Source organism: Aquarana catesbeiana, linkage group LG02, assembly GCF_042186555.1.
Source record: "Aquarana catesbeiana isolate 2022-GZ linkage group LG02, ASM4218655v1, whole genome shotgun sequence".
Lineage (NCBI taxonomy): Eukaryota > Metazoa > Chordata > Amphibia > Anura > Ranidae > Aquarana > Aquarana catesbeiana.
Genome location: NC_133325.1, coordinates 786,063,936 through 786,090,555, shown reverse-complemented (window position 1 = coordinate 786,090,555; position 26,620 = coordinate 786,063,936). Strand labels below are relative to the sequence as shown.

Sequence of the window (26,620 nt, the reverse complement as noted above, 5' to 3'; positions counted from 1 at the left end):
TGGGCGGGTCTGCAAGTGGTTAATGGGAATTAACATGTAGCATGTAGCAGAATACATTTTGGCCGAAATGAATGAAAAAAATTAGATTTTTTTTTTTTTTTAATATTTTTTTATTGGATGTTTTATAGCAGAAAGTAAAAAATATTTATTTTTCAAAATTTTCAGTCTTTTCTTGTTTATAGAATAAAAAAAAAAGAAAAAAGTGATCAAACACCACCAAAAGAAAGCTGTATTTGTGTGAAATAATGATATTAATTTCATTTGGATGTTTTATAGCAGAAAGTAAAAAATATTTATTTTTTAAAATAATCAGTCTTTTCTTGTTTGTATAATAAAAAAAAAAAAAAAAGAAAAAAGTGATCAAACACCACCAAAAGAAAGCTGTATTTGTGTGAAATAATGATATCAATTTCATTTGGATGTTTTATAGCAGAAAGTAAAAAATATTTATTTTTTAAAATATTCAGTCTTTTCTTGTTTGTATAATAAAAAAAAAAGAAAAAAGTGATCAAACACCACCAAAAGAAAGCTGTATTTGTGTGAAATAATGATATCAATTTCATTTGGATGTTTTATAGCAGAAAGTAAAAAATATTTATTTTTTAAAATATTCAGTCTTTTCTTGTTTGTATAATAAAAAAAAAAAAAAGAAAAAAGTGATCAAACACCACCAAAAGAAAGCTGTATTTGTGTGAAATAATGACATCAATTTCATTTGGATGTTTTATAGCAGAAAGTAAAAAATATTTATTTTTTAAAATATTCAGTCTTTTCTTGTTTGTATAATAAAAAAAAAAGAAAAAAGTGATCAAACACCACCAAAAGAAAGCTGTATTTGTGTGAAATAATGATATCAATTTCATTTGGATGTTTTATAGCAGAAAGTAAAAAATATTTATTTTTTAAAATATTCAGTCTTTTCTTGTTTGTATAATAAAAAAAAAAAAAAGAAAAAAGTGATCAAACACCACCAAAAGAAAGCTGTATTTGTGTGAAATAATGACATCAATTTCATTTGGATGTTTTATAGCAGAAAGTAAAAAATATTTATTTTTTAAAATAATCAGTCTTTTCTTGTTTGTATAATAAAAAAAAAAAAAAGTGATCAAACACCACCAAAAGAAAGCTGTATTTGTGTGAAAAAATGATATCAATTTCATTTGGATGTTTTATAGCAAAAAGTAAAAAATATTTATTTTTCAAAATTTTCAGTCTTATCTTGTTTATAGAAAAAAAAAAAAAAAAAAAAAAGTGATGAAATGCCACCAAAAGAAAGCTGTATTTGTGTGAAAAAATGATATCAATTTCATTTGGGTACAGCGTTGCATGACCGCACAATTTCCAGTGAAAGTAACGCAGTGCCGATTAGAAAAAATAAAAGATCTGATCATGAAGGAGGTAAAACCTCCCCGAAGCTCAAGTGGTTAAATGCTTCACGTCATCTGTCAAGAGGTAATCCAACAGATCCGTTTACAATGCAAATGAAGGTAAAACACAAAAAAACGTTGGTTGTTTTATAAAAAAAACGTGCAGGTTTCTCTCGCCGAGCTGAATTGTAATGTGGAGATCAATGGCGATCGGTTAATTACCTGTTAATTAGCAAAATCCCAAATCTATGTCATTATGATGGAGGGATGCCATTGTCACTAATTGCCCTGCTCCTCTGGGGTGCCTGTCCTGACTGGATTTCACAATTACTTATTTTAAGAGCAATCCCAGAATCCAGCTGTCTCTCCCCCTACTGACACACTTAGCGTATTCTATACCTTCTCTATTTCCACTCATACCGACAATAGGAATCAAAGAGCAACACAAGCCTTAATTGTCTCAGTAATGTCCCTCATTCCTCCACTGATGTCACTGAGGGTCGGCTCACACAAAATTAGTCAGGTTGAAAAAAAGACACAAGTCCATCTAGTTCAACCACAAAAAAAATTAAAAATAAAATAAAAAATATCATACAATCCCATATACAAAATTCTTCACCCACAGTTGATCCAGAGGAAGGCGAAAAACCCCCCAGCAAAGCATCATCCAATTTGCTACAGCAGGGCAAAAAAATTCCTTCCTGATCCCCCGAGAGGTGATTGGATTTTCCCTGGATCAACTTTACCTATAAATGTCGGTACCCAGTTATATTATGTACATTTGGGAAAGAATCCAGGACTTTCTTACAGCAATCTACTGAGCTGGTCAGAACCACCTCTGGAGGGAGTCTATTACACATTTTCACAGCTCTTGCTGTGAAGAAACCTTTCCGTATTTGGAGATGAAATCTCTTTTCCTCTAGACGTAAAAAGTGATGACCATAAAGTGAATAACTCAACACCAAGTTCACTATATGGACCCCTTATATATTTATACATGGTGATCATATCCTCCCCTTAATCTCCTCTTCTCAAGAAAGAATAAATTCAGTTCCTCTAATCTTTCCTCATAGCTGAGCTCCTCCATGCCTCTTATCAGTTTGGTTGCCCTTCTCTGCACTTTCTCCAGTTCCCCGATTATCCTTTTTGAGAACTGGAGCACAAAACTGAACTGCATATTCCATATGAGGTCTCACTAAAGATTTGTACAGGGGGGAAAATTATATCTCTCTCTCTGGAGTCCATACCTCTCCTAATACAAGAAAGGACTTTGCTCGCTTTGGAGACCTCAGCTTGGCATTGCATGTTATTATTGAGCTTATGATCTACCAAAACCCCCAGATCCTTCTCCACTATGGATTCCCCCAGTTGTACTCCCTCTCGTATGTATGATACATACATATTCTCAGCCCCCAAGTGCATAACTTTACATTAAACCTCATCGGCCACATAATCGCCCAATTAGTGCATTGAGGTCGGCTTGTAAATTGGAGACATCCTGTAAGGACGTTATTCCTCTGCATAGTTTGGCGTCATCTGCAAAGACAGCAATGTTACTTTTAATCCCAGACCCATTTATAAAGATATTAAAAAGTAAGGGTCCCAACACTGAACCTTGGGGTACACCACTGATAACCTTAGACCATTCAGAGTAAGAATCATTAACCACTACTCTCTGAATTCTGTCTGTGAATTCACACCTCTGCCTTTAACACCGCTGATGGAAAGACAGAAGCATAGAAGTGTGAGAGTAGAAAAAAAGACCATTGCGCTTGCAGTCCACCCAGGTGTGTTAGAAAAGCAAATTAATATTTGCTTTTCTAACACTGAACTGCCTCTCAGTCAATCAGGAGTCGCGGATCTAATACCCGTCACCTGCTTGGCTGAAGGCACAGGCGCTCTTATTGGATGCCTAATGGAACGGAAGAAGAGATGCACGGTAGGACAGAGAACCATGGAGGGGGCAGGAGTCGTCACCTGACCCGCTGCATGTCCCACAGCTCGCTGCTGTCACCCGCTGCCTGACTCGCCACCATTATGGGGTAAGTGCCAGTCAGACGGCAAGCAGGCGAGCGGGGGGGTCACAGTGGCTGCATATGATGGGCACAGAAGCTGCATATGATGGACACAGGCTGCATATGATGGGCACAGAAGCTGCATATGATGGACACAGAGGCTGCATATGATGGGCACAGAGGCTGATTATGATGGGCAAAGAGGCTGCATATCATGGGCACAGAGGCCGCATATGATGGGCACAGTGGCTGCATTTTATGGACAATTTTCAATTCTTTTCTTCTTTATATAACAAAAAAAAATAAAAAAGTGATCAAACACCACCAAAAGAAAGCTGTATTTGTGTGAAAAAATGATATACATTTCATTTGGGTACAGCGTTGCATGACTGCACAATTTCCAGTGAAAGTGGGCAGTGGGCACAGTGGCTGCATTTGATGGGCACAGTGGTTGCTTATTATGGGTACAGTGGCTGCATTTGATGGGCACAGTGGCTGCATTTGATGGGCACAATGGCTGCATTTGATGGGTACAGTGGCTGCATTTGATGGGTACAGTGGCTGCATTTGATAGGCACAGTGGCTGCATTTGATGGGCACAGTGGCTGCAATTGATGTTTGTTTCTAAGTATTTTTCAGTTTGCTCCCCCCTTAAAAATTTTGAGCACCAGCTGTCACTGGTTAAGGCCATGAAAATAAATTCACGTTTGTTCCTTTAATTACATGGAGTACAAACTTCCAAATACATACACGCCAAAAACCAACATCTTATGTAACCTTTCTGAATGTTTTTGCATGATGCCGGCCTACAGCGGCACGTCACGACGTGGTTAAAAAGGTGGAGCGATACAAACGAAAGAAAACTTCTACAGCGGAGTTAGTCTGTTAGAAAGGGAATGACTCCAGTAAGCTCAGACCTCAGCTGTTATGGGTTTGGCAAACTTGGTGGAAATATTAATATTTGAGGACAGAAACTGTTTTTCTATTTTCAACATCCGAAGCTTTTTAAAAGCAACAAGGAACAAGTAGGCTGAAAACCTCAGCACAGCTGGAAAAGAAGACTTGAAACTGACTATTCCCTACCATCTGGCGATAGAAGAAATTTCTGTTCAGAAAAAAAAAAAAAAAGTCCCCAAAAAGAGCCGGGTTGGTATTTTTGGTCGTTCGGATGAAGAAGCTGTAGAGGTCACGTGACTGTGCTAGCCTGCAGATGACAGCAGCGATATATCACTCGTAGATTTTCAAGGCGCTCTTAGATCGGGGCAGCACTATGATTTTTTTTCAGCTCTTAAGCACCAAAGCCCGAGGCGTTTGGACAGCTTTGTGAGCGTAATAAACGCATAATGCCGAACTTGGAACTGGTTCTTATTTCAGAAGAACAATAATAGCGGGCAAACACATAAAACAACTTTGTAGACAAGTTTAATTGAAACAAAATGTTGCCCCCGCAGCCCATAGCATTTTCTTTTTTTTAAGAATCTCTGAGACAATACATTTTCCACATCCGGATTTATAGGCCCATCTGTTTATAGATTTGTCTATACAACGTGATGCTTTTTTGGAGAACGGAGGACAGGCAAAAGATCTGGTCATGGTAGGACAGGAAACAGGAAACTCTAAGGCCTGTTTCATACAGGCTTTAGCTTGTATAAGAGCAGCAGCAAGCTTTTACAAAACATTTGAAGCTTTTATAGTACCAACTTGTAGCACCCTCCAGTGTGCTAGAAGAATAGTACATTTTTCTTTAGAGAACAGGTACATTTCCAGGCTTGGTGTGTTTTTGTGATCTGGGTTGGGAGGGACCTAGAATAGAGCTGGGTGACTCACAGGTGGTGTCACTAGGACCTCCCACTTCTTTCCAGTATCTTATAGTGCTTTATGGAGAGGTGGAGAAGGGAAGTGGAGCCACCTGGGGTATTCTGAGGAGCCCTGACCAATCCCCAATCTGGATTGGCAGGGGGCAGGCTTCCCTTAATACCAAGGGTCAGCCCAGTTGGGGAGGAGTTGATCGAGTGGAAGATGGAGATGGAGTGTTAGGCTGTTGGGGCCTTTGAGGGAGCTCCCCACTCCTGGGGAGGGGTGACCTTGGGCCTGGGCTCAGGTGCGGATGGGACGTCTTACAACCCACAGAGGTGTCCTGGCCAAGGGAGAAAAGGAGGAGCAGGAGAGGACAGTGGAAGAACACTGCCGGGCAAAGTCTCGAGGAGTTCCACAGAGGCAATCAAGAGGGCTGGTGAGTGTTCACACCGTCGGGAGGACTGGGAGACATGCCTGAGAGGACTGAGATGCAACAGTCTGGGATAGTTGCAGAGCCAGTCTGGAGGATGGTGGCGGCACGAGCACTGGAAAGGGGCAGCTGCAGCTAGGAGGGTTGGCAGTGCCTGAAGAGGTGGTATTGGGAGCAGTAGCCACAGGGACAGCTGGCACTGGAACTTTCTATTTTGCTACACCATAGGGACCCGCGGTCCCTGCGTGCAAAGGGCATCTGCTTTAGGTCTGTCTGAGCCAGTGTCAGGCCTACAGTGCTAGCTGGTCCAGGAAATGCAGCAAGTGATGTGCTGGAGGAGTGAGGAGTGATAATCTGCAAGCAAGGAAGTGCAGGAGAAGAGGAGATTGTCTATACCGAGGTGTATATAGTTGGTCCTAACATTGACTTTTGATTACCTGGGCATCTCATAAATTCCCCATCCCTATCCAGTGTTTAATCCCCCTCAATAAAACATAAAAAAACAAGTGCAAGGACTGCTTTCATGTCTCTAAGCGAGTCAGGAGCGTGTACCTGGCTGGGCAGGATGACAGACGGACAACTACATTCAGCACCCCCTACGGAAGTACCGCTTCAAACTCCAATTTGGAAACATTATGCTGTACACATATCTTAATGGGAGTGCTGATGGTCGCTGTAAACAAGCTGCTAGAAGGCTTCAGCCCTACTTGAAGCTTGTTTAAAGCTTGCTAAAGCCTACTAGCAGCTTCCTTAAAGTAACAATTAGCACTCTCATTAGGATCTACACTATATTACCAGAAGTACTGGGACACCTGCCTTTACATGCACATGGATTTTAATGGCATCCCAGTCTTCATCCACAGGGTTTAGTATTGAGTTGGTCCACCCTTTGCAGCTATAACAGCTTCAACTCTTCTGGGAAGGATGCCCACAGGGTTTAGGAGTGTGTCTATGGGAATGTTTTACTATTCTTCCAGAAGCGCATTTGTGAGGTCAGGCACTAATGTTGGACGAGAAGGCCTGGCTCGCATTCTCCACTCTAATTCATCCCAAAGGTGTTATATCGGGCTGAGGTCTGGACTCTGTGCAGACCAGTAAGTTCCTCCACCCCAAACTCGCTCATCCATGTCTTTATAGATCTGGCTTTGTGCACTGGTGCACAGTCATGTTGGAACAGGAAGGGGCCATCCCCAAACTGTTCCCACAAAGTTGGGAGCATGAAATTGTCCTAAATGTTTTGATATGCTGCTGCCTTAAGAGTTCCCTTCACTGGAACTAAGGGGCCAAAAAACAACCCCATACCATATTCCCCCCTCTCCACCAAATGATTTAGACCAGTGCATAAAGCAAGGTCCATAAAGACATAGATGAGCGAGTCTGGGGTGGAGGAACTTGACTGGCCTGCACAGAGTCCTGACCTTAAACCCGTTAGAACACCACATCAGTGCCTGACCTAACAAATGCGCACACTCATAAACCTTGTGTACAGCCTTCCCAGAAGAGTTGAAGCTGTTATAGATCCAAAGGGTGGGCCAACTCAATATTGAACCCTACGGACTAAGACTGGGATGCCATTAAAGTTTATGTGCCTGTAAAGGCAGGCGTCACAATACTTTTGACAATATAGTGTATGTATAACATTTCCAAGCAAGAGCTGAAGGGCACTGTAAAGGCTTAGAGAAAGCTGCTTGAAGCTTCCCAAAAGCTTGGCAAAAGCTTGCTAAAAGTTTGCTGCTCACCAGATCCTAAAGAGAATGCATTGAACGGTTTCTCTTTGGATTGGCCTTCTGTTTCACAGAAGGGGTGTTCTTTGCAGGGACAGCTTTTATCATCTTTAATAAAATTGCATTTCAAAGCTGCTGGTACCACAGCTGCTATCTGATACAAGGACATTCCTTAATTGCTATGAAGCAGTGTAATCTGGGTGGGCATAAAGAAAACCTATCATTTTACCCATTCAGGACATTTCTGGTATTGAGGAGTACAGGACCTCCTCCCAGGGTGCAGTGCTCATACCTGAGCAGCCAATTACCAAGCATGAACGCTTGTCACATGAGGAGGAGGGGCAAAAGTATAAGCTAAAGCTTACACAGTGTTTGGACTCAACAGAGGAAAGGAGCTGTGATAAAATATGAGGAAGGTAATGCTGGCTTTGTGGGTGTTCTTCTTAAAAGAGGACCTGTTTTTTTGCCCAGAAGGGGAAAACAACAGGATCTCCTAAAGTAGTCTCAGACAAGAGAGATATTTCGCCCTGTTTTTTTTTTCACATGAGTCTTTACACAAACAGATATTTGTGCTGCAGCCAGATCTGGGTTAAAAAATTATGAATATCTTATGTTGCATCATCAAAAAAACCAAGAACTATTCATAGTATCTCCTAGTCAACACAAAGCTTTGATGAGGTGCAGTCAATAGAAGACAGGGAGTAGAGCCAAGCTTTTAAACCCAGAGCATAACTTGGGTTACCCACAAACGAGCTGAGGTATCCCCAAGCACACGGGATGGACACCAGGAACTATCCATAGTACCTCCTGGTCAACACAAAGCTTTGCTGAGGTGCAGTCAATAGTAGGCAGGGAGCAGAGCCAAGCCCTTAAACCAAAAACACAACTTGGGTTACCCAAAAACAAGCTGAGGTATCCCCAAGAGCACAGGGTGGACACCAGGAACTATCCATAGTACCTCCTAGTCAACACAAAACTTTGCAGAGGTGCAGTCAATAGTTGGGTTACCCATAGACAAGCTTAGGTATCCCCAAAAACACATGATGGGAAGACGTCCTTTCTGTAGTTGACTTCCACCCTTTTTTCTTTTCTTCTGTGACTTACCTTTTGGACTGAAGATCTGTGGGAGCGGTGGGAATTATCTTATAAAAATGTCATTTTTTCATTCGGACTCCGCTTTAACAAAGATGCCATCTCAGGTCTCATCGTGGATATGGCAGTCACTGAGTACACAGAAGTTGTCTGAGCCATCCCAGGGCTTTGTGTCAATATATACAAAACCTTTTTTCTTGGCAAATGTGGTGTTTAATCCAAAAAGTACAGGAAGCAACCAAGCGCAAAAATTCCCAGAATGGGTGGTAAACCTCACCGCAAAAATTTAACATGTGCATCTCAAGGTTCTGCATCCCGCATGAACTCAGCAGCATCCTCTGCCCGTTGGGAGTTATTAAGGGAGAACTGCAGGTTAAACACAAAATTAAAGGCCATCTCCATACAAAAGCTAATTTCCATATTGGGTGGTTGCTGGAAAGATGAATAAAATGCAGCTAGCAGCTTCTCAGGTAGCAGATGATTTAACTCACCTTAACACCCAACACAAAATATTGATTGTAGGAGAAGTTGACCTTTAAAGTAGATGTAAACCATGGCATTTAGCTTGCTAAGGAACTATGTAAACAACTGCCATGCTTTTAACCACTTGAATACCCCCTTCGTGACCAGGCCATTTTTTGCTATTCAGCACTGTGCTATTTTAACTGGTAATTGCTCAGTCATGCAACACTGTATGCAAATGAAATTTATATCATTTTTTTCACACAAATAGAGCTTTCTGTTGAGGGTATTTGATCATCAATGGGTTTTTAATTTTTTTGCTGTATAAACGACACAGCAGCCACCAGAGCGGCGAGCTGCGCGCCCCTAACCGGTTACAAGCTGGATCACGTACATGTACACGATCCAGCCTGCCTGTGCCGCTCGCCCGCAGTAAATGTACCGCCAGTCATCCGGAAGTAGTTAAATAAATTATTTTGTTACACCCCCTGCAGTCTCTTTGCAGTCTACATGCACTCAAGTGATGGCCACATGGCATTTCTCAGAATGGGTTTCCTGATGGTGACAACAGAAGACCATACCAGTGTAATGTGCTTTGAAACGGTCTCCTTTAGAACCCTTGTGATAGGCCAACAATGCAGGAGAACATATAAGAGACAGGGACAGAGCGTTGTCTTAGGAAGTGCCTGACCAAGAACCTTCATTGCAGGGATTAATTTAAATAAAAACAGCAGTTTTGTTTCGCTCAGTGGCGGGGATCGAGGCAAGCATGAAGGCGTCCAGCACTTTAAGGAACTACAAAGACATCAGACGTAGTCTGCCTACTGCTAAGGGACTTGTTCCACCTCTTCAACGTATGCAAATTTTCACACCCAACCACGTTGTTGCAAAGTCTCATTTCTGGTACTTTGTCCCTCAACTGAAAATGATGAAGAAGACATCTGGAGAGATTGTGTACTGCTGACAAGTTTTTGAGAAATCTCCACAGAAAAAGAGGAATTTTGGCATCTGGCTAAGTTATAACTCCCATGGTGGAACACACAATATGTACAGAGAGTATAGAGCAGCCTTTCTCAAACTTTTCAACACAGAGGAACCCTTGGAATAACTTTAGGGCCTCAGGGAACCCCTACTAAAAATTACTATAACTACAACTCATGATACATTAGTGTGATGGTCAGTGGGAAGAATGCTCCTTACACTTGTGGTCATTGATCTTTTTCCTCGATCTACAGTATAAGGGGGTAATTCTTCAATTCCTTATAGATAGAGGAAAAGATCAATGTTGTCAGTGGGAACCTATCTGAGAGGCAGAAATTGCTGATTGCTCAAGGAACCTCTAGCAACCTCTGGAGGAACCCAAGAGTTCCATGGAACCCTGGTTGAGAAACCCATGCATGTTAACACATATGTAACCATAACCCATTGAACTTAAAAGGAAAGGCCCTACCCAACTGCAAACACCACATGGTGCTTTGTATTACTGCACTCACCTAGGGAACCCCTACTGAAAATGACTAAATCTACCTCATAAAACATTAGTGTGATGGTCAGTGCTCAAGGAAGCCCTAGCAACCTCTGGAGGAACCCTAGGGTTCCATTGAACTCTGGTTGAGAAACCCTGACTACAGCTGGTGCGTTGTGTTGATTCCTGACAATAAGTGTCGCAGACCTGCGATCAAGCAGTTCCACAACTCAAAGATCAAGTTCCCTCTGCCACACAGGATTCTGTGAAGCCCCACTTCACCACCAAGAGACCAGTTTTTTTAAGCAAGTCAAAAACTCTGATCAAATAAAATTATTTATGGGGAAAAAAAAAACAGGTTTTAAAAGGTAGAGATTACCATTGAAATGGCATTACCCTCTTAGAGCTTATATGAGATTTTAGTGATTTAGGATTTACACAGATTTGTTTTAGAAGAAAAAAAAGTTCTATATTATTCTGGTCTTATAGCCTGTAAGAATGCCTACCTACCACAATGTCCTGCATGAATGAGCAATGAACAACATAGTAACCATTGAACAAAATGTAAACCCTCCCAACAGTCAAAAGCATACTCCCAGCTAAGTAGAACAAAGCTGTAAAAATTACTACTACTGCTCACAATCGTAAAAGGAACTGAAAGAGCACATAATTGGAGAATACATAATCATTTTTTTTTGTTTAATTGTATTCTGATTAGAGTTACATTAAAAACGTTACACCCTCGAAGAATGGTTATCCAAAGAAGCCTTGAGGTTGATTTACTAAAACTAGAGAGTGCAAAATCTGGTGCAGCTGTGCATGGTAGCCAATCAGCTTCTAACTTCAGCTTGTTCAATTAAGCATTGACAGGAAAACCTGGAAACGAATAGGTTTCTATGCAGAGCTACATAGGATTTTGTACCCTCCAGTTTTAGTAAATAAACCCCAATGTGTTTTTAGTTCTGGTTTTTATGGCCCTGCACCCATCTACTGTGTAAGGGTCTCATTTCTGCTTTTGAAAACTGTTATGTCCCACCCACCTCATAATGCCCACAGCGAGTGGCTGTAGGCTGAACAGGAATCGCTAGCCACCAGGCAGCAAGCTTTTCCATAGGAGGTCAACCTTCATCTGCTCAATTGTTGGACAACTGACCACCACATCTCTATATAAACTCTATGGGCATCGTATTCCAAAAACATGGATATATATTGGTATTTCCGCACTTAGGTATAGGCTAGGCGGCAGCCTCCCCTTAAGGAACTCCAAAAAAATGGAGCTCCAATGATGTCAGATTTTAAATAAATGGGGGGTGGGTGGCGCTGCCTGTATGGTACAGAATGATCTACTGAGTTCCCCTCCACAAGTGAGAGTGCACTCTAATGACAAACCACAGATTGGCTGTAAGGGTATCTGAAAAACTCTGCTTGGTAAAAGTGATAACATTTATTATAACCTATGTGCAAAGACAAAAATGCATTTGTAGGCTACCCACTACATATACTACCAATAGGTTACCACCATCTATTATAGACATATATATGCTTGGAGTATCTACTCATAACGCAGAGTCTACTCAGATGTAGTTATACTCAGGTTGCAATTGGCAGCCAACCAGAAAATAGTGCTGGTGTCTTAATGCTTTACCATCCACTATATGTGGAATAACCAACATAAACCCACATTCAAATTAGTGTTATGCCGCGTACACACGGGCGCACTTTTCGACTGGACTGGTCCGACGGACTTTACGGCGGACTTTTGACGGACTTCCGACGGACTTTTGAATGAACGAACTTGCCTACACACGATCACACCAAAGTCCGACGGATTTGTACGTGATGACTTATGACCGGACTAAAATAAGGAAGTTGATAGCCAGTAGCCAATAGCTGCCCTAGCGTGTGGTTTTCGTCTGTCGGACTAGCATACAGACGAGCGGATTTTTCGACCAGACTCGAGTCCGTCGGACAAATTTGAAACATGTTCCAAATCTACAGTCCGTCAGATTTTTGACCGAAAAAGTCAGCTGAAGTTCCGATGAAGCCCACACACGGCCACACACGGTCGGACCAGTCCGGTCGAAAAGTCCGCCCGTGTGTACACGGCATAAGTGTACTTGGTGCTTCAACGAACATTGTGCAATGTCCAAAAAAAATATATGATTAATGTATAGGCAAGCAGTTCAAGTTAAAAGTTAATGATACAATATTTCCAATGTTGTGCAGTATGCAAGTGACATGTATAAACTCTTGCTTCCAATCCTTGTGCCAGGTAATAAAGTGACTGCTGTGCTCCAGGTGATAGAGTGGCTGTTGTGCTCCCCCTTCAGATCACTACTGACCAAATCCTGGCACCCCTGCAGTGGGTAGATCGCAAGTGGTGAGTGTGTGGAGTCTGCCGAGCCGGTCGTTCACCCTTCCAGCACGTCCTGGGGAAAGTCAGAGCCTCCAGACCCTCTAGGAACAATTTCAGATGAGCTGTTAGGCTCTGGATCAGATTATAGTAGTTTCCTTGTTCTATGACCCGATCGTATATCCTCATATGGAAGAAAGATGGGTTCCCATAGTGTAAATCCGAAAATGATTTTATTAAAAAAATTCAGTTTAAAAACAAAAGATTCCTCAGCATAGAAAATATTAATTCGTTAGTTTAAAAGGACGAGCGCTCCGGGTCAGCGTGCGCTCCACTGCTTGGAGTCTTGCTAAACCAGAAGTGGCGTATGTGCGTAGCCCCGCCTGTATTGTATTCCAAAAACATGGCCAATAACATGGAGTTGGTTCCCCCTTTGACGGCTTTAACAACCTCCCTTTTTTTCTTTTGGAAGACGGTACAAGATTTTGGAAGGTAAAGACCAGTAATGATGTTGTTTGAGAAGACCTGGCTCAAAAACAGCATTCCAATTCATCCCAAAGGTGTTCAAGTAGGGTTAAGGTCAAGACTTTCACGTTCTTCCACACCAAACCCATCAAACCATGTCTTTATGGAGCTGGCTTGCACACAGGGGCACAGTCATGCCAGAGCAGAAAAGAGCCTTCAGTAAACTGTTACCACAAAGTTGGCAGTACAAAATGTCTGTAGGCAGGTGCAGTCTATTTTCTCCACTGTAGGTGGTGCTCATCCACAGCGACAATGCAGGTGAAGGAGGAAGTCGAGAGGAACCTAGTTCCTCTATGGTTTCGTCGATCACAGAAGGGCATCATCCGATTGGATGCTGGCACCCCATGTGACTTTAGTGGCCATCTTGTGTAAGGAAGAGTCTATTTACAACCCTGGCTCCTGGGTTTGGCACACATTTTGCGAGTGGTAGCATAGGGACAGGATACCTGTCTGTCAAGGACAGTGCTTAGCAGTAAGGAAAGATTTCGGAGGAGTAGGGAAAGTGCAGGGACACGCCATCCTCCCTGGAGACCTCCCCATTTGGGTACAGACCAGCCAGGCCGATCTCTGCTCCTTGAGATAGACGTTGTCGGCTTGCCTGAGATTAACATCTTCAATCACACTGCTGTTATAGTCTGTGAGTGTTCACGGTTGGCTTGCCTCCCCACCAGGCCTGATGTGTATTGCCGAAGTTTCATTACAATACATTCCTGATTTTGCATCTGGTCTGGAGGATCCACATACTTTTGCCCATAAAGTATAGGTGTGCTGGTCAGGTGTCCAAAGACTTTTGGATATACCTTATAGTAAAGCAAGTATGGTACAAACCCTTCTATGACAGAGAAGGGGAACATGGAGGACGTGTACATTGCTTTATCTAGACACCAGCCTTGAGACAGACAGGTTATCAAGGTGGCAATACATAACACCTGACAATCAGAGCTCTTGGGCATCTTCTGATTTAACACAAGCTGGCCACTGGCGCGCTCTCCGCAGACACAAAATTATGTTCATATGTTTCATGTTGGTTTGAATCAAAATAAATAAATACTATTTATAAACCTTGCATATTTTTCCTCTTAAATATTATCAAAGCCCTTTATATGCAGCCAGTATAAACACGGACCAAAAGACGGTTAACCATTAGAGTACTGCAGAATGCTCACCAGCAGAAAACATGGACGCCACACAGTGTTAAACGGCCAATCAAGCAAGCAAGTCCACCGACTACCTTTAAAGTTCAACTGCAACTGAATTTTTTTATTTTTTTCTTCAGTTTTTTGCAGAGTGGAAGTCCTTGACACTATGTTGATGTTGGTGAACCCAGTGGGAAGATTGCCCCTCACTTCCTGTCCCTGTGACACCAAGACCATAAATTAGGGGCATGGCTGTCACCAAAACAGACAACCATAAAACACAGACAGAGGTCCTATGCTTTCCTTGGTGTTTTTGTTGCTGTGTTCTGTCCCTCTGACACCCTATACTTACCAACATTATGGCCCTGAATGCCAGGATACTGTAAACCCTACCCATGGTCCACGTTTAATCTGCCCACTTTCCAGGTGGGTGTGCCCAAATTATACCTACTTTTTAAGCTGGTCCTGCCCAAACCCTGCCTCTAAATATGTTCTGGGTTGGTCTCATCCAGACTCCACCCCTAAATATGCAAAGACCGCCCTAACTCATGGGCCCAATCCCTGCAATTAATACCTTTTTGATTTACTATGCATTTACAGTTACTCGAATAAGGTTAATGCTGTCATCTTGGGAACATAGCATCAACTGGACAGAAAGCCAAGATGTAGGACTTACCTGGCAAATCCAAGACAACTGGCATTTATGTATCACAATAACAGGAAATCAAAGTATATCACCCCATTGGGCACATAGACAATAAAAATATAATATAGATTCTAGTCACCCTGTCAGAACCGGGATCTGAACCCACAACTTCTGCTGTGTCTGGCAGTAGCTCTTCTTGCTGAGCCACCTGGGATGCTGAACAGCACCCTGTCTGACTTCTTAGAACAATATTGCCTTGTCTCTTGTTTCTGATGAACCTTGAACTCTTTGCTTCTCCCACGAACTTCCTGATTTAAGCCATGTGTCTGCACTTCCTGTTTGCCAGAATATTGTGTCAAAATCTTGCTGCTTTGTGCACCTGCAGTTGTCTTCATCTCCATTACCACTCGATGCTGACCTTTGGCTTGTTCTTTGACTACGCTTCCGCTTGATCCCACCCTGCAACCACTTGTTACTGACCTTTGGCTTGTTTACTGAATAAACTTCTGCTTGATCCCTACCTGCTATATCTGCTACTGGACCCCCCTTGCTCACCTCCTGGTGGGGCGATCCTGAAGACCATGACCTGGTACTAACACACAACAAAACCTACCTCCACCATCAGAAGCTTTGGTGAACATCAGTTAGTGTTTAGAAACGGCACCTCAGGTGTCATCTGCCAGAGGTGACCTTCTTGTGTACTTATCTATAGTTGGTCGGTGGGGGTCTGTCTATTGCTATAGCTACTGGTCTCCAAGCCTGACCCCTGACTGTGACACATCCCTGCTCTATGGGAAAGCAAAAAAAAAAATGTCTGGAGTTTTTCTTATATCTTTGCTTTATATATAATTTCTGTAAGCTTTTTTTTTTAAAAAAAAAAAGTTTCTGTAATTTTAGAGATATTTTTAGGTTCCATTCACACTTGTGCAACTTGTCATTCGACTTTGATGTCCAAAGTTGCATGACAAGTCATTCCCCATATTTTCCAATGATACCCATTCATATATATGTACTTGCAGCAAGTTGCAGTAACTTCAAAGTAGTTCATGCACTACTTTGGTCCGATTTGATGCAACTTGAGGGGGGGGGGGGGGCTCCTTTTTAGGAACCCAGGCAATATCTTGAGATAGCACTCTGAGGTTCCAGGTCAGTGGACTGGGAGACCATAGCTGAGACAACTGGAAGAGAAAGTCCTGGGGACCAGAGGGGAGTGTGAATCCCGGAGGAGTGTGAAAGCCTGGATGATCAGGAGAACCCCTTTCTTAGAGGCCAGGAGTGGGCCTGTGCAACATGGTACTGTGACCAAGGCTGAGTGAGCCTTGGCAATTTTCATTTTATTTCTGCTGGAGAAGAACCCCTTGTGTGGGCAATTATTGAGTGCATGAATTTCAATTTTGTTATGTTCAATAAAAGTGGGCTACCACAAGCTAAACCCGAAGTTCCTGTTTGCTGTGAACTCACTGGAAAATGCATCTACCACTGAGCTAGACATCCCCCCCTCTAAATGACAACGGCCAAACAGCGTACACACAGAGTCTGCAAGATCCTTGCATTGTACCCACGTTCCGCTGTAGGTGCAATGCTTTCCAGGCTCCCAACAAAAAGATGTGCATTTATTATTTTTAAAAAGGTGAAGTTATCCTTTAAAAAAAAATTTTGAGTCACTGTTCCAAGATGAGTGTACAGAGTCAAATGTTGTGGCAAACATATTCATCAAAGGGCCACAGTGCAAGGACAATAATTGGGTCCCTCGTTCAATTTCTGCTGAAGTTTAGACACTTATTATTCACTGTAGATACAGTGCCTTGAAAAAGTATTCACACCCCTTGAAATGTTCCACATTTTGTCATGTTACAACCAAAAACGTAAATGTATTTTATTGGGATTTTATGTGATAGACCAACACAAAGTGGCACATCATTGTGAAGTGGAAGAAAAATGATAAATGGTTTTCAAAAATTTTTACAAATAAATCTGTGAAAAGTGTGCCGTACATTTGTATTCAGCCCCCCCCGTCAGAATTTTTTAAAGTCTTGCCACAGATTCCCAATTGGATTTAGGTCTGGGCTTGACTTGGCCATTCTAGCACATGAATATGCTTTGATCTAAACCAGTTGTCTCCAAACTATGGCCCGAGGGCCGGATGTGGCCCTTTGCTTGCCTTTGCCCGGCCCTTGAGGCATTATTCCTTCTATTGATACCAATGATGGAGCACCATTCCTTTCCCGACACCAACAGTTACGCTTTATTTCCCCCACTGACACCAACAATTGGGTTACTATTCTTTCCACTGACACCAAAAATAGGGCACAACTCCTCCTACTGACATCAATGGTGGGGCACTGTTCCTGCCACTAATACCAATAATGGAGCATTATTCCTCCACCTACAGTCAACCAAGCCTGAGACACTGTGGACTCCCATTGATGCTGGGGAATTTTCTATTCTCACTGGCCGTGGTCTGGCCCCCCTAAAGTCTGAGAAGCAGTAAACTGGCCCTTTGTTTAGGAAGTTTGGAGACCCCTGATCTAAATCATTCCATTGTAGCTCTGGCTGTATGTTTAGGGTTGTTGTCCTGCTGGAAGGTGAACCTCCGCCCCAGTCTCACGTCTTTTGCAAACCCTACACAGGTTTTCTTCTAAGATTGCCCTGTATTTGGCTCCATCCACCTTCCCATCAACTCTGACCAGCTTCCCTCTCCCTGCTGAAGAAAAGCATCCTCAATACATGCTGCTGCCACCACCAAGTTTCACGGTGGGGATGGTGTGTTCAGGGTGATGTACAGTGTTATTTTTCCACAACACATAGTGTTTTTCTTTTAGGCCATGTCAATTTTGGTCTCATCTGACCAGAGCACCTTCTTCCACATGGCTTCTTGCAAGCTGTAAAGGGAACGTCTTATGGCTTTCTTCTTGCCACTCTTCCAAAAATGCCAGATTTGTGGAGGGCACGACTAATAGTTGTCCTGTGGACAGATTCTCCCACCTGAGCTGTGGATCTCTGCAGCTCCTCCAGAGTTACCATGGGCCTCTTGGCTGCTTCTCTGATGAATGCTCTCCTTGCCCGGCCGGTCAGTTTAGGTGGATGGCCATGTCTTGGTAGGTTTGCAGTTGTGCCATACTCTTTCCATTTTCTGATGATGGATTGAACAGTGCTCCGTGAGATGTTCAAAGCTTGGGATATTTTTTTTAGAACCTAACCCTGCTTTAAACTTCTCCACAACTTTATCCCTGACCTGTCTGGTGTGTTCCTTGGCCTTCATGATGCCGTTTGTTCGCTAAGGTTCTCGAACAAACCTCTGAGGGCTTCACGGAACAGCTGTATGTATACTGAGATTAAATTACACACAGGTGGACTCTATTTACTAATTAGGTGACTTCTGAAGGCAGTTGGTTATAGTAGATTTTAGTTAGGGGTATCAGAGTAAAGGGGGCTGAATACAAATGCACACAGCACTTTTCAGATATTTATTTGTTAAAATTTTTGAAAATCATTTATCATTTTCGTTCCATGTCACTGTGTTGGTCTATCACATAAAATCCCAATAAATTGCATTTACATTTTTGGCTGTAACATGACAAAATTTGGAAAATCTCAATGGGTATGAATACCTTTTCAAGTCACTGTAGATATGATAGATAGAATAAAGAGGATAGGTAGATCTAATATAAAAGGGTCCCTAAGTCCTGGGGGCCCTTATGCAGCTGCATGGTTTATAAAAGGACACGTCCATCCCTAGTCGGTTCTCCTGATGTTCATTCTTGTCACTGACACATACACCAGTCCACGGCAACCCTAGGCCACGGTGCTGCTTAATGACAGGTTCACTTAGATAAGAGCAGATAGAGAGGAAGGAGCAGCATCCTGCAGTCACAGATAATCCTGTGTGATTTGGGGCCTGCAGCGATGAGGATGGCTCGGGTCAGCTGAGAGCCTGTTCCCGGTTGTTGACCTTTGCCTGGCTCAGCCGTCCAGACAGACCACGATTCCCCCAGTGAATGCTCGACGATTGATTCCTTTTCTCACATCTCAGCGTGCGCTTTCGCAGACTGCTGCCATCGATTAGTGTCTCATCAGCAGATGAATCCTTTGTTGGTTACCGATCGATGTTATAGACCGAGACTGCCTGTGCATTTTTTTTTTCCTCCTCCTTGCGCGGAGCAGAGAGCTCCTCTAATGATTCCTCCTTTTAATATGAGCTTCTGATGATCGTTTGTACCTTTCAATACAATTAAAAGGTCCGCATATTGCAGCGCTCTGCCGCACGTACCTCATTTAGAGGCTTGTAAAGTGTTGAAGAACCGTTTGATCGCATTTTTTTTAACCAGCCGGCGGTTTGTTGTTTTGCTCTGATCAGGTGTATTAACGGGCTTCCGCCGAAGAAGAAGAAGAAGAAGAGGATGTTGAAGTTACAGCGCTATTCAATCCTATGGCTTCCCAGGCGATCGCTCGCTCAGGACTGCTGCTTTGGGTTACTTCACTGAGTCGTTCAAATGAGCTTCCGTTTGTAGGATAGTAAGCTTTTGGCAAGCTTCAACCAGCTTTGTTGAAGTCCTAAGGGGGCTCTTGTTCATACTAGAGGTTGAGGGGTGGTAAATAGACATTGTGTGGTCCGTTTCGTTCTTTACCGAAAATTTGGATGAATTTTTCATTGTTCGGAAGTTTTGAATGTATCCAAATTACCAAATTACAATAGTAACAAACGTAACCACCTCTCGCCCAACGACGTCATAAGACATTGTCGACTTTGAGCGGTAATATCTGAATGATGGGTGAAGCAGACCTCATTCAGATATCTTCTTTTACAGCCTGTGATTCCCTGCACCAAAAGAACAATCATAGCGGCTGTTCAGTCGCTTGATCGCTCTTACCAGCGGGAAGAGGGGACGTCCCAACCCCCACACCCACACCCCCCCTGCCACCCTCCGGTGCCTCTCCCGGTTCGCCCGTGCGATCGGAGGGAGAAGGAATCAGTCCATCGTGGAAGTTGACCATGAAGACTCCGGTGGGCCAGGTGGCCCCTGGACGTCTCTATGATCTTTCGAAAGTCATAACATCACGCCCGGCCTCTGCATTTGAAAAAACCCAGCCGCCTGGGAAGCCAGGATCATTTCTTTTCTTTTTTTTATTTCAGGCTTCCCAGCCTAGAGGAGAGATGTGGGGACTTATTGACCCCAGATCTCACTGTAAAGAGGACCTGTCATGCTTATACATGGGATGTTTATATTCCTTGTAATAGGAAAAAAAGTGATAAAAAAAAAAAATAGTAAAAAAGAAAGTGTCAAAATAAAAGTAAAATAAACAATAAAAAAATACATATTTAAAGCGCCCCCGTCCCCACGCGCTCAGAAGCGAACGCATACGTAGGTCGTGCCCAGGTACGTAAACGACGGTCAAACCACACATGTGAGGTATCGCTGCAAACGTTAAAGTGAGAGCAAAAATTCTACCACTGGATTTCCTCTGTAACTCTAAACATGTAACCTGTAAACACTTTTAAAGCGTCGCCTATGGGGATTTTTAACCACTTGCCACCCAGGCCAATTCTGACATTCCTCTCCTACATGTAAAAAATCATATTTTTTTTTTTTGCTAGAAAATTACATAGAACCCCCCCAAACATTATATATGTTTTTTTAGCAAAGACCCTAGAAAATACAATGGCGGCCGTTGCAACTTTTTAACTCGCACAGTATTTGCGCAGGGACTTACGTATGCGTTAACTTCTGCGTGCGAGCACACGGGGACAGGGGCGCTTTAAATTGATTTTTTTATTGTTAATTTTACTTTTTTTTTTTTTAGTTTGACACTTTTTAAAGAAAAAAAAAACATTTTTAATCACTTTTATTCCTTTTACAAGGAATGTAAACATCCCTTGTAATAGGAATGTGGCATAATCGGTCCTCTTTACATTGAGATGTGCGGTCTAGAAGACCCCACATCCCTCCTCTAGGCTGGGAAGCCTGAAATAAAAAAAAAAAAAGATCTCGGATTCCCAGCCGAGGCAGCGCCATTTGATTGAATTCAGAGGCCGGGCGTGACATCATAACATCGGATCTGGGGCTGGCGGATCCATTCTCCAACTCACCGATGGAAGCGGTGAGTCGGTAGAAGCACCGGAGGGAGGGGGGGGGGGATGTCCCCTCTCGCCGCTCGTAAGAACGATCAAGCGGTGGAAGAGCCGCTATGATCATTCTTATGGTGTAGGGAATAGCCAGCTGAAAAAGCCGATATCTGAATGATGCCTGTAGCTGCACCCATCATTCAGATACCCACACAAAGTCAAGGACGCCATATGGCGGCCGGCGGGCGGGAAGTGGTCAAGTACCGAAGTTTGGCGCAATTCCACGAGTGTGTGCAATTTCAAAGTGTGACATGTTAGGTATCTTTTTACTCGGCGTAACATCATCTTTCACATTATGCCAAAAAGTTGGGCTAACTTTACAGTTTTTTTTTTAATGCATGAAAAAAGTTTTTTTCCCCAAACAAAATCGCATTTGAAAAATTACTGCAAAATACCATGCGAGATAAAAAGTTGCAATGACCACCATTTTATTCTCTAGGGTGTCTGCTAAAAACCACACACATTTTATATATATATATATATATATAAATATATATATATATAAAAATATATAATGTCTGAGTAATTTTCTAGCAAAAAAAAATTATGATTTTTACATGTAGGAGCGAAGTGTCAGAATTGGCCTGGGTAGCAAGTAGTTAAACAAATCTGAAATAACGCAAAAACATTCGCCCAAAATTCAAATCAAGCTTCGAAAACAAAGTTTAATTAAGAGTCAGATTCAAAATCTAATTTGAAAACAAGAGATATATAAAGCGGGAGCTTACTCCCCACCCTAAGCTACCTTGAAGGACAAGGGCGATTGGACTATAGCGGTACAAGTTAACTCAAAATAAATATGAACAATTGTATAGAAAATTATATAAAAAGTTTATTAATACATATTTAGTACAAAGCAAATAACCAAGGACAGACTAAAAGCATGGTAACAATCCATGAGTATCACCAAGATAATGGTCTCCAATAGGGATGATGGTACAAATTTTTATATAAAAAAATCTTCTATTATTACTACTGTTGTAGAGGCCACATCAATATTTTCATCATTTGAAAACAAGAATAGAATAAAATAGAATAGAAAACAAAGGAATAGCATAAAATAGTAGAAAAGAATAGAAAAAAAACAGTAGAATAGAATAGAATAAAATAGAAAGCGTATAACCGTCTTCCGAAATTAGAATTTCAAATGGAATAAATTTGAATTTGAAGGGAATAGATTAGAAAAGAAAATAATAGATTAGAAAAATAGAATAGAATAAAATAAAATAGAAAGAATATAATCGTCTTCCGAAATTCGAATAGAATAGATTTGAATAGAACAGAAAATAATAGAATACAAAACAAAAGAATAGAATAGGAAAAAAAAACAATGTTGCAGGGGCAGTGGCGGGGGGTTTTACACATGCTGGGGTGCTTTGCGGACGCAACAGGAATTATACCCCTTGTCGGTGGGTGTACAGCCCACCGAGCATGACTCATTCATGTGAATATGGCCTCTCTGCAACCACCCCGCAACTGTATGCAATGTATCTGGTTGCGTCGCACTAGTTTGAGGTTTAAGGGGTTAAAGTGGGCCGGTGAAGAGGCGATACAATGCCTCCTCACCGCCTGTCAAATGCCCTCTAGACAGCAATACAAAACGACCAAAGCAAGTGGGAACGAGCCCTTAATGAAAACTTCAGTTTCAGCATGAGGGACGTGGAACACACAACTTAAAGCCGAACTCCAGCCTGACCTTCAGACAATTGTATAGGCTCCTCTCCTGTACCCAGATTGCCAACGCTGATTTCACTGCACACTGTGAGCTTCTCACATCATGCATTAGAGCCCGCCTCATTTCCTGGCTTGGGAACATCCAGAGTCCTCTAGCATTTTGCTAGCCAACCTGACTATCCCTAGCCCCCCCCCCCCCTTTATTTATTTGATCTCAGTTCTTTCAATCATGGGGGGCTCAGCATCACATGTATGGTGCTCTGCAAGCAAATGATATCTGCCCAGGAATATCCACTCCTCTAAAGTGGTATCCACCCATCAATACATTCTAACATTTGCATAACTTCTCCCAGGGCCGTTGATATGGGAGTTGCACCTGCTCTCCAGTACTAGACCCAGGCCTCATAAGTTCAACAGGGTGGGGGGGGGGGGGCAGAGCAGCAGAAGTGGGTGCAGTTACTGGAACCAACCCCCCTGTGGCACTATATGTGTTTACAAATGCTTCCGTTTATGAATGAACGGGGAGCCTCTGTATAGGGTGCTTTCTGTTCATTCAGTCTGCAGCTAGCAGTGCAGAGAAAGGATTGAGGAATTGTGTCCTCAGCCTCTTTCTCTGTCTCAAAAGTGAGACTTTGGGTGTCTGTTTAGAAACCCTGATATTTCACCCCCCCCCCCCCATGGGGCTTTTAAAAAAAAGTAAAAAAAAAATAGTCAAGAATAATAAAAACAAAAAATTAAGAGCTCATTCTCACGGGTATTCTGGTTGCAAGAATGAGTGGTTTGTTCATGCGGCTAAAGAGGGCTGTTAGGCTTGGCTCACAGTCACTGTCACCTAAGGCCTCATGATTTCTAACAGCAGCCCTGACTTCTCCTGAGAGCCAACCCAGTGCTTGTATCAACACTGAGGGCACTTGAGAGGAGTACTTAGGCAGGGTGCTGCTGGCCCCCTCCCACTAGCCCTAATCTGCCCGCACTGCCTAGAGAAACATCGAGGCCTCCTAGTCATGACATCACTGGGTCCAGTATAAGGTAGGAACTGGAAGTGAGGGAGGAACCCGAGAAGTCAAATAAAATACAACTTTAGCTTTAATGAGCCTTTTTTTTAATCAAGATCTGTAAAGGGTTTCTAATGAGGCCTTGTCGTAAATGGCCCTGTCGTAAATTGTCTGGTATGCAGCTCAGTAATACACATCTGTAGGCCTCAGGTTTTTGACCTACAAAAGAGCTTTCACACATTTCAATCTCTCAACTTAGATTCTTATTCTATAACTCTGATGGTAATGGGGGTTACCTTTCCAAAAAAAGATACAAATACACAAATGTATTAGAAGGTACCACACACCAAACATGCCTATATTACAAGGTCCAGAAGGCTAATAAGACACAGAAGAGAAACATACATCAGAGTTATATCATATTTGGAACCTAGCAAATTGTAAATTAATATGCTGATTTTAGGACTATCATATGGAAATACAGTCGACCCCGGTTGTGGTTCAGAGTTCGCGGCCTCAGGCGTTTGTGGATTTTTTCCCCAGCATTCCTGCATCGCTAAGTGTTCTCGTGTTTTTCGTTTTGATCTTCTTAAAGCCCTAAGATGCCACCCAAACGCCCTGCACCTTCTCAGGCTTCTGTCAATGAACCTAAGCGCCAGAAGAAGTTTAAGACACTCCAGGAGAAGGTTGAAATACTGGATTTGCTCTGGGAATTAAAAAGTTGTGCCGCAGTAGCGCACCGTTAAGTCATCAACAAAAGTACCGTACACTACATAAAGAAGAAGGAGGCAGCAATCAGAAGAACCAGATCGAAGAAGACCCGTCAAAAGATACGACTCCTCCTGAAGTGCTTGAAGAAGAGGCGCCACCTGAGGCATTTAATAGGCATTTTTTTTTTTACCACATCCAAAATTTGTGTTTTTTCACAATTCGCGGGTGCTCTAGGAACGTAACCCCCACAAATTTCAAGGATCAACTATATAGATTTACCCAGGATAGGGACAAAATGAGTGGGATATATTAGGTAGGGAGTTAACATGGTGTCCCTGAAGTTGATGTGTTGAAAGCAGAAAAAATCGACACGCATAAGGATTTAAGCAACTTAGACAAGAGCCAAATTGTAATGGTGAGACCACTGGGTCAGAGCAACTCCAAAACTGTAGCTCTTGTGGGATGTTTTCGGTCTGCAGTGGTCAGGACCGACCAAAGGTAGTCCATGGAAGGAAGACCAGTGAACTGGCAACAGTCGTCCCAAGGATTACTGGTGCACGTAGGGAGAGAAGGCTGGCCTGTGTAGTCCGATACAATAGAAGAGCTACTGGAGCTCATATTGCTGAAAAAGTGAATGCTGGCTCCCATAGAAAGGTGTCAGAACACACAGTATTGGAGTCTGTTGTGTATGGGGCTGAGTAGCCGCAGATCAGTCAGGGTGGCCATGCTGAGCCTAAAGCACCTACAATGGGCACGTAAGCATCAGAACTGGACCACGGAGGAATGGAAGAAGGTGGCCTGCTCTGATGAATTCAAGAATGGTTTGAGTAACACAACAGTGAGTTTGAGGTGTTGACTGGGCCTCCAAATTCTCCAGATGTCACTCCAATTAAGCATCTGTGGGATGTGCTGGAAAAACACCAATCCATGGAGGCCCCACCTCGCAACTTATAGGACTTAAAGGATCTGCTATTGATGGCTTGGTACTAGATACCTCTGCATACTTTCAGAGGTCTACTGGAGTCCATGGCTTGATGGGTTATGGTTAGGGATGCACTGATATATCGGCCTTCCGAACATAGGGTTATCTGCGTTTTGCTGATAGAAAAAAGTGCTGATAATGGCTGCCGAAAATAGAAAAGCTAAGGCTACCGGGTTAGCCCTGCCTCTCCACCAAACTTAGCATTCGGGTCTGCCCTCATTGCACATGGTTGGCAGCCAACATCCCGCTGATTGGACCTTCCAGGAAGCTCGAGCCATGCTGTCCTCGCTGTCTCGCCGTCTGAATGGCCGGGGCTGGCGTTTGGCCGCTGGCCTCTGTCAATCCGGTTGTCTAGTCCTCTTTATTATTTTCCATCACGGTCAGGCTGGGGATGCTGTGCAGTCTGCATAGTGTCATAGCACTCACTGGATGTGGCCTGTGGGCTCTGGCAGGGCCCAGGGATCGCCTGTGGTGTGAGGAGGGGAAGGGGAGCCGAGGGCAGAGGAGGAGGCCACGCTGTGCCGAGGATAAGTGCCCCACTCAGCTGGGACACGGTGAGGGAGGTGGGAGGGGGAGCGGAGCAGAACCCCCATCCGGGGGTATGTTTGCTGTGCTATCCCCAGGCTTCATCTACACAAGAGTTTAACCAGGGTTCCTCCAGAGGTTGCTAGGGGTTCCTTGAGCAATGAGCAATTTCTGACTCTCAGATAAGTTACCACTGAGGCCATTGATTTTTTTTTAGATATCTGTAAGGGGGGAATTCTTCCCAATGACCAAAAACATAAGGAGCATTCTTGCCACAGACCATCACACGAATGCATCATGGCTTGAAGACATAGTCATTTTTAGCAGGGGTTCCCGGAAACCGGTAAATTATTTCAAGGGTTCCTCTGTGTAGAAAAAGTTGAGAAAGGCTGATCTAAACCTGAGTCCTGAGACCAGTCATTCCCATGCTGACACCCAGACCAGAGAAGTCATCCTGTCCTGAAACCCAGACCAGAGGAGTCACCCCTGTCCTGACACCCACACCAGAGGAGTAATCCCTGTCCTGACACACAGTCAGAGGAGTCATCCCTGTCCTGACACACAGTCCAGAGGAGTCATCCCTATCCTGACACACAG

At 43.0% G+C, this 26,620-nt stretch overlaps 1 protein-coding gene and 1 pseudogene across 6 annotated transcripts in view; one reads left to right on the top strand and one right to left on the bottom strand.

Annotated features, from left to right (window-relative positions):
• Window positions 1-26,620, bottom strand: part of ZBTB20 (zinc finger and BTB domain containing 20) — a 1,365,016-nt gene that overhangs the window by 69,174 nt on the left and 1,269,222 nt on the right. The window lies entirely within an intron of this gene.
• LOC141127756 (large ribosomal subunit protein eL20 pseudogene) lies at window positions 9,657-10,683 on the top strand (annotated as a pseudogene).